Source organism: Myotis myotis, unplaced genomic scaffold, assembly GCF_014108235.1.
Source record: "Myotis myotis isolate mMyoMyo1 unplaced genomic scaffold, mMyoMyo1.p scaffold_m19_p_13, whole genome shotgun sequence".
Classification (NCBI taxonomy): Eukaryota; Metazoa; Chordata; class Mammalia; order Chiroptera; family Vespertilionidae; genus Myotis; species Myotis myotis.
Window position 1 is genome coordinate 21,180,448 of NW_023416317.1, and position 12,029 is coordinate 21,192,476.

Sequence of the window (12,029 nt, forward strand, 5' to 3'; positions counted from 1 at the left end):
GCTTAGCAGCAGCACGTGTGAGAATGGCGGAGGGCTTTTGTGGGTGTAAGGTGCTGGGGTGGCTGCCAAGCTGGGCCATGACAGTGACTGCGGGAGGAATAAAGTGAGTGTCTGACTCCTCTCTGCGGTCAGTGCCTCCAGGTCCCACGCTTTGAGAAGGACGGGGAAGAGCTGGTATCCATCCAGTGGAAAATGACGAGGACAGGGGCGCGGACTGAGCCATGTCATATGAGCAATGGCTGCAAGAGCTATGTTTAGCCTGGAGTTGAAGCTCAAGGGGGACATGAGAGCTGCCTTCAAATATCTGAAGGGCTGTTGCAAGGAAGAATTTAAACGTGTTCTATGTGGCTCCACGGGGTGAAATCAGGGCAATGGAAGTGGCGTGAAGAAGACAGTTTGAGGCAATGGAGAAGTCAGGTCTAGCAGTTAGGGCCCAATAATGAAACGGGTTGTCTGTGAAAGACTGAGCTCCCCATCACTGGAGGTAATCAAGCACAGCCAGAACGACCACCTCGTAGGGGTGTCGGGGAGGGTGCTGGCTGGCCAAGATGACCTCCATGGGCCTTTCAGCCCCAGAAGGGAGCCTTTTCCCGCAGGACGTCAGGAGGAAAGGCCTTCCTCCAGGGCTAGGTGTCTCAAGGGGCCTTTTTCTTAAATTCTCTGGCTGAAGGTGGAGCCAAGCATTTTCAGCAGCTGTCATCCCACTGATTCCTTTTCCTAAATTAGGCTCCTTGGGGCCTCACACCGGCTAGAGCCCAGACACAAGGGCCCTGCATAGTCCAGAAAGTAATTAAGTCCATGATATCATCACTCAACTTGTCCCAAAGAACACCGAAGCCCCAGGGGCAGGGGCCAAGTTTCCTCACATTACCATTCTTCCAGCACATTTTGGCCTTTTGTCCCGGAGGGCCTCTGCAAGGTGACACATGCCAAGTGGCGACCGAAATAGAGCTGAGCACTGGGAGCCAGGCTGTCACCCAGGAGGGGATGTTCAGCCAAGGACATGGGGACGTGGCCTCCGACGTCCTGATCCACGTCTCCCTCCACGGAGGCTGCAGTTAGCTGCTTCTCACTCAGCCAAGCAAAGCCCGGCGTGGGAGCTGACCCCCAGCCGGGAGCAGGAGTGGGACACCTTGAGGTGGGCGGGACCGGCAGGTCTCCGAACGAGGGCTTCCGAGCAGAAGGGGGTCCTGAGAGCATCTGACCCACGCGCTCAGCCGATGAGTGAGTGCTCGCTGCATGCTAGGCATTTTGCTACAGCAGCTCACAGGGAACTTTCGTTCCCGTGGAGGGAAAGAAAGAGGATAATAAGTGAACAAATGTTCTCTCATGTGGCACACGAGGAAATCAGAGCCCAGGGAGGTTGAGTGACTTGGCCGGGGCCACAGAACAGTGGCAAGGCCTCGGTCAATTCTAAAACAGAAATGTCAGCCCCACTGGGCACAGAGTAGCCAAGGGCCCCTTCCATCTACAATCCACAGGCTCTCATCTCTGGAAACGCCTTCTTCAGGGAATAGAATTTTTGGGAATTAAAACTCCTCAATAAGTAGAAAATATACAATCCCTAAGTGCCTAAAGGAGGTGGATGGGAACCCCAAAGAGCAGACAACCCCCAGAGGAGTTTGAGTTCTGAAAACAAGTTTATCTTCTTCCCGAGATGACTATGAACATGAGGGACATGAGAAGAAGGCTGGGGATGAGGAGGGAGGAGAAGCAGCAGCTTGAAGATGCTGCCGTAATGGGTGGACCACGTTTGAATCCTCACCCAACAAACCAACTTGAAATAAACAGGTGTGCTTGTCAGCAGTTGCATGTGGAGCAACGTAACCCATTCTGAAGTGCTGTGGATGGAGGCCCAGGATTCTAGGAACTCCCCTCGTGGGGTAAGAGCATAGCAGGGGGAGGTGGTGGCAGATGGAACAAGACAGGCTGTGCGTTAATCATTGCTGAGACTGGGTCCTGGGTACAAGGTGCTCATTATTCTGCTGTTCTCTCTAGACTCTTGTATATGTTGGAAATTTTCTATAATTAAAGATTTAAAATGGAGATATTGTCAATATTTTGAGCATCACAGCTAATGTCACAGCCTAGAAACAGAATTTTAAAAGGATGCAAATAGTTGGCAAAGGTCATTTTGGGTGCCCATGGTTAGGTTATTGCTTATTAGTCTTCCTGGGAGTCATCTGAGCAAATCGAGCTGGGCAGGGATTGAGAAAAGCACACTCATTAAAACTATGGCCAAAAAGTAGCTCATCCTCACTACCCATTTCCCAGGGGCCGGTTTGCTGGCTTCCACCTCCTTTATAGGGAAGGGGGGGGGGGTCCCGTGGAAACGCCTAGAAGATGTAGGGGGTTCCTGTCCCTTTAATTGCTTCACAGAGGTCTCTGAGCTGCGCCGTGGCTCCAGGGACCCCACCAGCAAGCCCTCGTGGAGACTGGAGCAGCCCCTCCGCAGAGCCTGGCCCACCCCGAACCCAGCTGCTCAGATGCCTCTCTGAATAGAAGCCTGTGGTGATGCCTCCCTCCTTCCTGCTGCCCGAGGGAGCCAGGCCAGAGGCTGATTAATCCCGAGCTAATTTTTACCTGTGTCCACCTGTCGATGTCAGTTTCCACTGGTCCCGAATAGCGCAGCCACGTGGCACGGTGCTAGGACAGCCTGTCTTTGGGCAGGACTGTCCATGGTATCCAGTGAGTTCCACTGGCAGTTTGGGCCACGGCTCTAGGTGGTTCACAGACCCAGCAATACATAACACAGACTCCCTCGGCGAGAAATTTACTGTGTCCCACCATCCATTCTCTTCAAATCTTGCCAGTTACTGCAGGAAGGAAGGCTCACTTTGGCGCCAGCGTGTCTTTAACACCTTCCTGATGCCAGTTACGCTCCCTTTTTAACAAAACAAAACAAAAACACGGCAAGCCTCAGGCCTGGAGTCTTTGCAGGCAACAGTGAAGTCATTAACTAAGACATCATGTTTGAATCTGTAGCCACTTTCTGTTTATGGACACGATGCTGGCTTCCCATGAACAACCATAAGATAATGTAATAGAATTCAGGTGCACTCAGATTTAACACAGAGCTGATGCGGTTTGCACATGTCCTTCCTGAAGCTGCCCGGCACCCCCAACATTAGGGGGGACACAGGAGGGGACACAGGAGGGGCAGGCAGAGTGCGGAGAGAAGGTGATCTTAACCAGCTACGTTTGAGATAACCAACATCCAACTTTTCAAACTCTACAAAAGCATAGAACAATATGAATATACTTTGTATGTTTTATTGTTGTTGTTGTTGTTACTTTTCTTAAAAAGGGCTCCCTTAGTCCCCTGGCCTAGAACTCCAGGAGTCATCTCTGACTTTTCCTTTAAAACCCACTCATCATCTCCATCCTGGATAGTTACCACCATCATAAATTATCATCACCATCATCATCATCATTATCATTATCATCATCATTATCATCACCATCATCATTATCATTATCATCATCATTATCATCACCATCATCATCACCATCGCCATCACCATTATCATCACTACCGTCACCATCATCATCACTATCGTCACCATCACCATCATCATCACTATCGTCACCATCACCATCATCATCACTATCGTCACCATCACCATCATCATCACCATCGTCACCATCACCATCATCATCACCATCGTCACCATCACCATCATCATCACCATCGTCACCATCACCATCATCATCACTATCGTCACCATCACCATCATCATCACTATCGTCACCGTCACCATCATCACTATCGTCACCGTCACCATCATCATCACTATCGTCACCATCACCATCATCATCACTATCATCATCACCGTCATCCATTATTCTCCTCATCCTCGTCATACCAAATGCTTGTTATGAGCCAGCCTCCACTCCAGTGGCCTCAATGAACCCTTCCACCAGCACCACAAGCAGAGACACCCTTCCCCAGCCTGCTTTAGAGGATGAAACAGGCGGAGAGGCTGAGAGCCTTGCCCTTGTTTGCACGCCAGGCAAGTGGCAGCCGGGACGCACACACAGATCTGTCACAGAGACCAAGGTCTTTATTTCCTGCCTGGGGGCAGCCACTGACACAGCTTAGGCTTTTCCCATGTCCTTCCTGGTCTTCCATGTGGCCTCACCAACACTCCTGCCTCCTATGTCCCCTCTGCTCCCACGGAACCAAGCCATCCCTGGTTCAGCCGCCAGCATGACCTATCTAACATTCAAATCTGTCCCAGAAACGCTCCAGCTCAAAATCTCCCGAAAGGGCTCCACCACCAAGGTAGTTAGTATAAACTCTTCGCACCGAGCAGGGCTCTTTGATGGAAGGCAACAGAAATGACTGAATATTTTAAGAAAAGGGAGAAGCCAAGAACAGAGAATTTGTTGGAAGAACACGAGGTAGCTACTTAAGCTAAGTACTCACCATGAGTTTGTTGAAAGGATACATAAGTAAGAGAATCAGTGAATCAATGGGGCAGGCTGCTTGGTGCATATCAGCCCTTTCTAAGCAGAAGTGTGGAGATCCATGGAATTACTCCCGAAGCCCCTAGAGCAGTGGTTCTCAACCTTCCTAATGCCGCGACCCTTTAATACGGTTCCTCGTGTTGTGGTGACGCCCAATTTAATTGTTACAAATTTGAACATAATTAAAGCATAGTGATTAATCACAAAAACAATATGTAAATACATATGTGTTTTCCGATGGTCTTAGGCGACCCCTGTGAAAGGGTCATTCCACCGCCAAAGGGGTCGCGACCCACAGGTTGAAAACCACTGCCCTAGTGGGTAAGGCTCTGAGCCACACATAACCCCTCCCCACTACTTCCATCTGTTTATGAGTTGACAGGATCAACGTGAAACACATTTATTAAGGGATCCTTTTGTAACCACAGGGAAAGTAAATAACGCCCCAGCCTAGAATCCGAAGATTCACATTCTAGTCCTGGCTCCACATTGGGTGGACGTTCTTGGGCTGGGCATGCCCCTTCTCTCAGCCTCAGTTACCAGATCTGTAAGCTGGTCACATCCAGCAACGTTAAGTTGCCTGCACTCAGGGAGAGAGCGACGCAGGGTGATTGTATAAACACTGAGTAGGTCCCAGATGCAAGCTCTGCAGATCCACTTTCTTCATCAGACTTTTTGAGTTCATATGAAAATGAACTCTACCCAGTCACAGGAAATAGTGGAAACAGTGACAGGAAGAGGGCATTGTTCAGAGGAAAGACAGACTTGGGTTTCAATAGCTGCTACTAATAATCCACTGAGTGCATTCCCGGCAGCAGGGTAGGTAGGGGGACGCTGAAAATCAAGGGTGGGTAAGAGCTGGAATGTGTCCACCATCCAGCAAATGGATGACACAACAGAACACGTATCCTGGACATGCATGTATGTGCACTTACTGGAAAAGGCCCTAGCAGTATCCCTCACAGAGGGGGAAGCTGAGCATCAGCGAGGCTGAATATCCACGTCTTACACTACTGCTGCTGCTGTGCCAGTGGTCCCTGCAGCCCCAGATCTCCTGCCCCACACCCATGCCTCCTAGTCTTCTAGCCACTCCACACACATAAATCCTTTCTTTTTTAAAATATATATTTTATTGATTTTTTTACAGACAGGAAGGGAGAGGGATAGAGAATTAGAAACATCGATAAGAGAGAAACATCAATCAGCTGCCTCCTGCACACCCCCTACTGGGGATGTGCCCGTAACCAAGGTACATACATGCCCTTGACTGGAATCGAACCTGGGACCCTTCAGTCCGCAGGCCGACGCTCTATCCAATGAGCCACACCAGTTAGGGCATATCCTTTCTTTTAAAAATAAAATAATTTTATTGACTTCAGAGAGGAAGGGCGAGAGAGATAGAAACATCAATGATGAGAGAGAATCATTGATAGGCTGCCTCCTGCAGGCCCCACCCTGGGGGTCAAGCCTGCAACCCGGGCATGTGCCCTTGACCAGAATCAAGCCTGGGACCCTTCAGTCCGCAGGCCCACGCTCTATCCATGGAGCCAAACCAACCAGGGCCACATAAATCCTTTCTAATGCACAGCCTGCCTGCTTTTGCCCCACAGGGACCCAGCTGCCCGGGGTCTCCCTGAGGAGGCGGTGGTGCTTCCGAGCCTGGGGAGGCAGATGCAGAACGTTCCTCCACGTGAGCCCAACATACAGTGCTTATGCTCTAAGCTGGTTGGCACCAACCCACCGTCAACCTGCCAAAAATCCCCCGTGCTCTTTGGGCTCGAGCCCAAGGTCATCATATCACTTTCCAGGGAGCCATGGAATTGGGCCCAGAGGGGAGAAACATCTGGAAAGTAGAAAATAGATACATATTACTCTTGGAACCAGATCAACCCTCACCCACTGCACATGCTCACTCTAACAGGCAGTGGGCTCACCTTTAAGACACATGCAGGTGGGACCTGGGAGTAGGGCCAGTAACTGGGGTGGCGGGGTAAGGGGGGGAGTTAAGGGGGGGCCTGGCCTGGGGGCGGAGCCACACCTTGAAGAGAGGCCCTACCAAACTCCACACGGGAAAAGCTGCATCAAGATTGCGCTGTCCTAGGTGTCTGGCAAGAGACATGAGCTAGTACAACTTCTCTGGAAAGCAACTTACAAAAATATGTATCAAAAGTCGTTTACATGCTCATATCCTTTGATAAATCTACTTTAAAAATCTGGAATGAAGGAAATAATCAGAGATGAACACAAAATTGTGAGTACAAAGTTTGTGTACAGCATTGTGTACATATCATTATTATCATATACATGTATATGCACATAAACGTACATATTATTATATATGTACTATTAGCTACCATAGCAAAAGATAAATAAAAATTAGAAAAGAAAAAGAAAAAAATTAAATGGCCACTATCATGGGAATAGTTATATAAGCAAATTATAGAAATTTATATAATAGAATAGAAAGTTTAAAATATCATGTTTATTCACAATGTTTACTCATAATGCTAAGAAGTAGAATGCAAAGTTATAAGAACCAAATGACTATAGCTATCTTGAAGAAAAAAAGCCTAGAAGGAAATACCCTATAGTAACTGAGTCTGAGTTGGTCTAAGAGGCAAGAACCTGGGTGATTTCTGCCATGGTTTTCAAGTGTTCGGGAATTACTAGTAATCTGAATGGCTTTTATAATCAGAAAAAATGGAGGTGCATCTTTCAGCCCATGCGCCTCAGAGAGCTCCCAGTGGATTTGCCTGGAGTCCTCTGTACCTGCTCTTGCATTGGGCCAATTCCAATTCCGTATGTACATTTGGCATCTTCCCTGGTTGATGCTATGTCTGACCTCAGGCCAAGCCTTGTTTTCACTTTCCTACAGCTCTTTCAATGCTGCTCTCTACCTGACCTCTTACAGCCTCAGTTTCCACACGAATGAATGGTCACACCCAGCAGTCCTCAGTTCCCACGCTCTATGTCTCAAGATCCTGGTTGTTCCCGGCTCAGTCTGGAAGGAACACTCCCTGGCGGCCCAAGTGTGCCAGCCCGGTGAGTTCCTGGGGCCAGTCACACTGATGGCTGCAAGGGGTCCCCAGGCTGCCAGGGGTTCCTGGGGAGTTCCTGAATGTGTGTGTTATAAGCGGAACTCGGCTCTTCCTTTGTCTGGTGACTCTGCTTATGCCCTCGCCAGGACACAGAGCCCCACCCCTTACAGGCTTCTGTGAGAAATGCACTCACACCAACCAGCCCGGTCAGAGTCCTGGCAGGAAACAGCACATTCAAATTAGGATCATTTAAGTGGCATTTAATAGAAGGAAATTTTACAAAGGTAGGGGCAGTGTGTAAAGAACCTCCAAGGAGCTAGCAACAGCCAAGCCAAGGCAAGGTACAAGTGCAAAGTAGGGGGGAAATATCCCCAACATCACCCCTTCTTCCTCTGATGCCCTGACCAGACATAAAGGGAAGCTCCTCATTGGCCGAACCCAAAGGGAAGCTCCTCATTGGCCAAACCCAAAGGGAAGCTCCTCATTGGCCGAACCCAAAGGGAAGCTCCCCATTGGCCAAACCCAAAGGGAAGCTCCTCATTGGCCGAACCCAAAGGGAAGCTCCCCATTGGCCAAACCCAAAGGGAAGCTCCTCATTGGCCGAACCCAAAGGGAAGCTCCTCATTGGCCGAACCCAAAGGGAAGCTCCTCATTGGCCAAACCCAAAGGGAAGCTCCTCATTGGCCAAACCCAAAGAGAAGCTCCTCATTGGCCAAACCCAAAGGGAAGCTCCTCATTGACTGAACCCAAAGAGAAGCTCCTCCACTGGCCAAATGCAAAGGAAGCCAAAAGGCAAGACAGCCGGTACAGGATGGCTTCCCAGGGCTAGAGGGCAAATAGAAGAGGCTCCGCCCACCAGGAATTGGGGGATTTCTTACTAATGTCTCCTGGCAATGAGTGTGCACATCCTCAGAGAAAGCCCGCCTCCCCCAGCGCCCTGAATCCCCTTGAAGAGCCCCCACTCGGCATGTTGGCCTCCTTAGGCCCTCTCAGCAGTGTCACTCTCTTCCCTCCCTCCTGCCCTCAGCGCACAGTGCTCAGCCTTTGAACCTGTCACTCCCTCCCCAACCACAAACTCCCCTCCTCGGTTTTGCAGAGCCACTCAGCAAGCATCTGCCCTCTGTCCCAAGGGGGCAGGCATCACAGCACTTGCTCCCCAACAGCACCCCCCCACCCCCAGGAGGGCTAATCATTTTCTCACTCGTTTCACATTCCGTCATCTGTGCTGCGCAGCTCAAGCTCATTATTAGCTGTAAAGCCTTACTCAGGGAGTGTTGCAAAAAAGTATTTTTCCCTATTTGATCTGGATAAACACGTGTCTGCCAATGCAAACCCCAGCCCTTCATGGATCATTTGCTGCGTCTACAGCTCCACGCTCCCGGGCAAAGCTAGGGAGGCTTTTCTGCCGCTGTATGAGCAGCCACTGGGTAGATCTTCCCGAAAACTCTCTCTGAGTCAAGCTGGAGGAATGAGAAAAAGAAGCAGATGCTTTGAGCCAGGAGGATGTTAGTGTTTGCACAGTCAGATCTGGACTGCTCCCTGCGAGAGTCTAGGTTCCCTTGTGCCCAGCAACAACCAGCGACCCAGAGCCAGAGCCGTCTGCCGACCTCTGCCAGCAGCGGGCAGGGCCAGACCACACTGGCTGCCCAGCCCAGCCCAGCCCAGCCCAGCCCGGCTGTGCTTATCGCTCTCTGAGTGAAGGGGCTGCACGCTGATGTCTAAAGCAATTGGCCTTTTGTCTTCTGGAACCATCTCCTCGCTTTGAGGCAGAGCGGTCACCACTCAGTGGACGGTGTGGGCTGCAGGAGTGAAGGAAAGTCGGGAGCCTGACGCCCCTGCCCAGCCTCAGCCTCAACTCAGGAGGTGTAGACAGAGAGTCGCCAGCCCAGCCCTGCATCCTCAGAGGGAGTGCCCCAGCTGGGGTTTCTCAAGTTCACGTGAGACACTGAGCAGGTCCAAGCTCACTGTGCCAGGATGCAGAGGTCGGCTCCGGGATGCCCTGCGTCCAGAATGGGCAGGACTGCTGCCCTGGTCCTGGGGGGTTTGCTGCCTACACTCACCTCCCCTTCTGGGAACAGCACCCAGCTTTTCATCAGCTCATTTCATCACCCAGGCCACAGGGATTGGCTCTCGGCTGGCCCAAGGCAGGCCGTTTGGCCCACTGAGTCTCAGTTCTGGAACTTTTTCTAGAACAAGCAGGAAGTCCATGTCCTCCTGGCTACAGGAGTTGCTGAGAGGGGCCATATAAGCCTGAACTGAGGTGGACAGCTTGCCACCAACAGGACAAGAGGTAGAAAGAAACAGGTTCCTAAAGGCTGAAAGTGTGCAATTCTGCCTGCCTGGCTTCTGTTTCAACATTTTTCAAATGAGAAAAGGAATTCCAACTTTCTCTTTGATCTAGAGTGGATACCAAGTGAGGGCAAAACAAACCCAGTAAAACATAATAATAATAATAATAATAATAATAATAATAGTAATATCCTTTAGTGAGCATTAACTCTGTGCCCAGCATTATCTCACTTAAGTCCCAAATGACTCTCCAAGACAGAAGTAACAGGCATAATAATAATTGCTGACGTCAGGTTAACACTAATAATCATTCTCGAGTGCCTAGTGTGTGCCAGGCCCTGTTCTCAGGGCTCCCCAAGCACTTCATACTCCAGTCCTCACAGGAGCTGCAGGAGGAGTAGTCGCTACTTCCCACTCTGCAGATGGGCAGACTGAGGTCACAGAGATTGATAAATCCAGGCGGATTTCAAAGCACACGGCTGGGGTCTATTCAAATGCCAAGGTGATTTTACAACTTGTCATTTATATGCTGTGAGTGTGTGCACACTACTTGTGTCTTATCTTGTGTGGTATGTAAGTAACTCCACTCCCATGAATGACTGCAGGGAGAAGGATCACACAGGGCTCTGTTAGCCGCCTTGCCCTCGGCAGGGACACAAACGGGAAGCCGTGGCTAGGACCCTCACCTGCGCTCCAGAATGAAGCTGCTCCTGCTCTCAGGGGGGCTGATGAGGTGGCCTGAGCCCACCCGCCCGGACAAGAGGCCCAGCAGCGTTGGCAACAGAGAATGTTGGGCCCAAGAAGAACCAGGCTTTCCACTCAGCAGCTGCTGGGCCGGGGCCTCCCAAGAGCCACAGTGGTTCCCAGCCGCCGGCAGGCAGCCCCTCTGCCCAGCCAGCCTGGGCAGGTCACTGTCAGCTGGTCTGCACACTTGTCCCCTTGAGTCCCTGGGTGACCCCCTCTTACACACACACACACACACACACACACACACACACACACGTAAGCATGCCGTCTATACCGGCACACTACATCTGCACCCAGGACTGAAAGCCAGACAGCCTGGCTCTGCACCTCCCTGGGTAGAGCAGCGCCTGGCCACAGATGCTAATAAATGCTTGGCTTGGGCGCTATCAGCTGCAATCAGTGCGAAAGGGAAACGGGGATTGAAGCTGTGCGGCGCCTGCCAGGGCCCGGTTAGAGGCGCCCCAGGGCTCGGCAGGGGCGCCAGAGGGGCAGACGCCGGTTCTGTGAGTACAGCAAGGGCTCCTGGGTGGAGTCCGGAGGACTGTTTGGCCAGGAGCCTCGAAGGTGAGACGCATGGGCTTCTAGGTGTCTGGGGGCATCGGAAGGAAACAGGCAAGAGGTAGAGCATCTCTCCTTCCGATTCTTCCAGGGACCCAGGACACCAGCAGGGAGGTCAAGGGCCAGACAGAAGGACTGAGGGCACTGGGAAAGGGGTGGGGAGAAGCGGCTGGTGCCTGAGCTCCCTTCATTCACAAGATTAGAGCACCGTGCTGCTCGGCCCTACTGCGGGGCAGGGGGGAGCCCCACTCAGGGGGTTCCCAAAGCCGCCCGCGGTCGGACAGAGCCTGTTCTCGCCTCATCACACTGGGACTCGCAGCGCCTGATGGGAAAAGCACTACCATCCCCATCTTACAGAGGTGGGAACAGAGGCCCCGATGAGCCGAGGTGGCCTGCGGCCCCAGGAACGCCAAGCAGAAGCGACCTGTTGGGCAGCACGCCTGATACATATGTGGGAAGCAGATGCTTTGAGAATGAAAATGCAGGACTCAGAAGACCCAGGGATCCTGGGGGGCGGGGGTGGGGCGGGGGGCTGTATCATGGCCTCAGAGAAGCATATGTGTTCCAAAGGCAAGGAGAACATCACGTGGGTGTTAATAGAGAGTTAATGGAGGTCCAGAGTGAGCAGCTCAAATGGCCTCTCTCCCGAGAGCCTTCTCTGCTCCCCGTGGCCCGACCTGTGCCCCCGGGGTCTCTGCAGCCTCATGGCTCTCAGCCCTACCATGGCCCTCACAGGGTACAAACTTCATGGAGACACAGTGTCACCAGCGGGACTCCGCCAGCAGCAGGTCCTGACCAAGGATTGCAGCAGGGATAGTGCAGTTGGCAGGTGATCCCAGGAAACAATAGTAGGAGTGCAGGCAAGTGAGGCCGAGGAAGAAGCCAGGGAGCAGGGTACTGCACTGGGCACCTGGAGCTCCGTCCCAC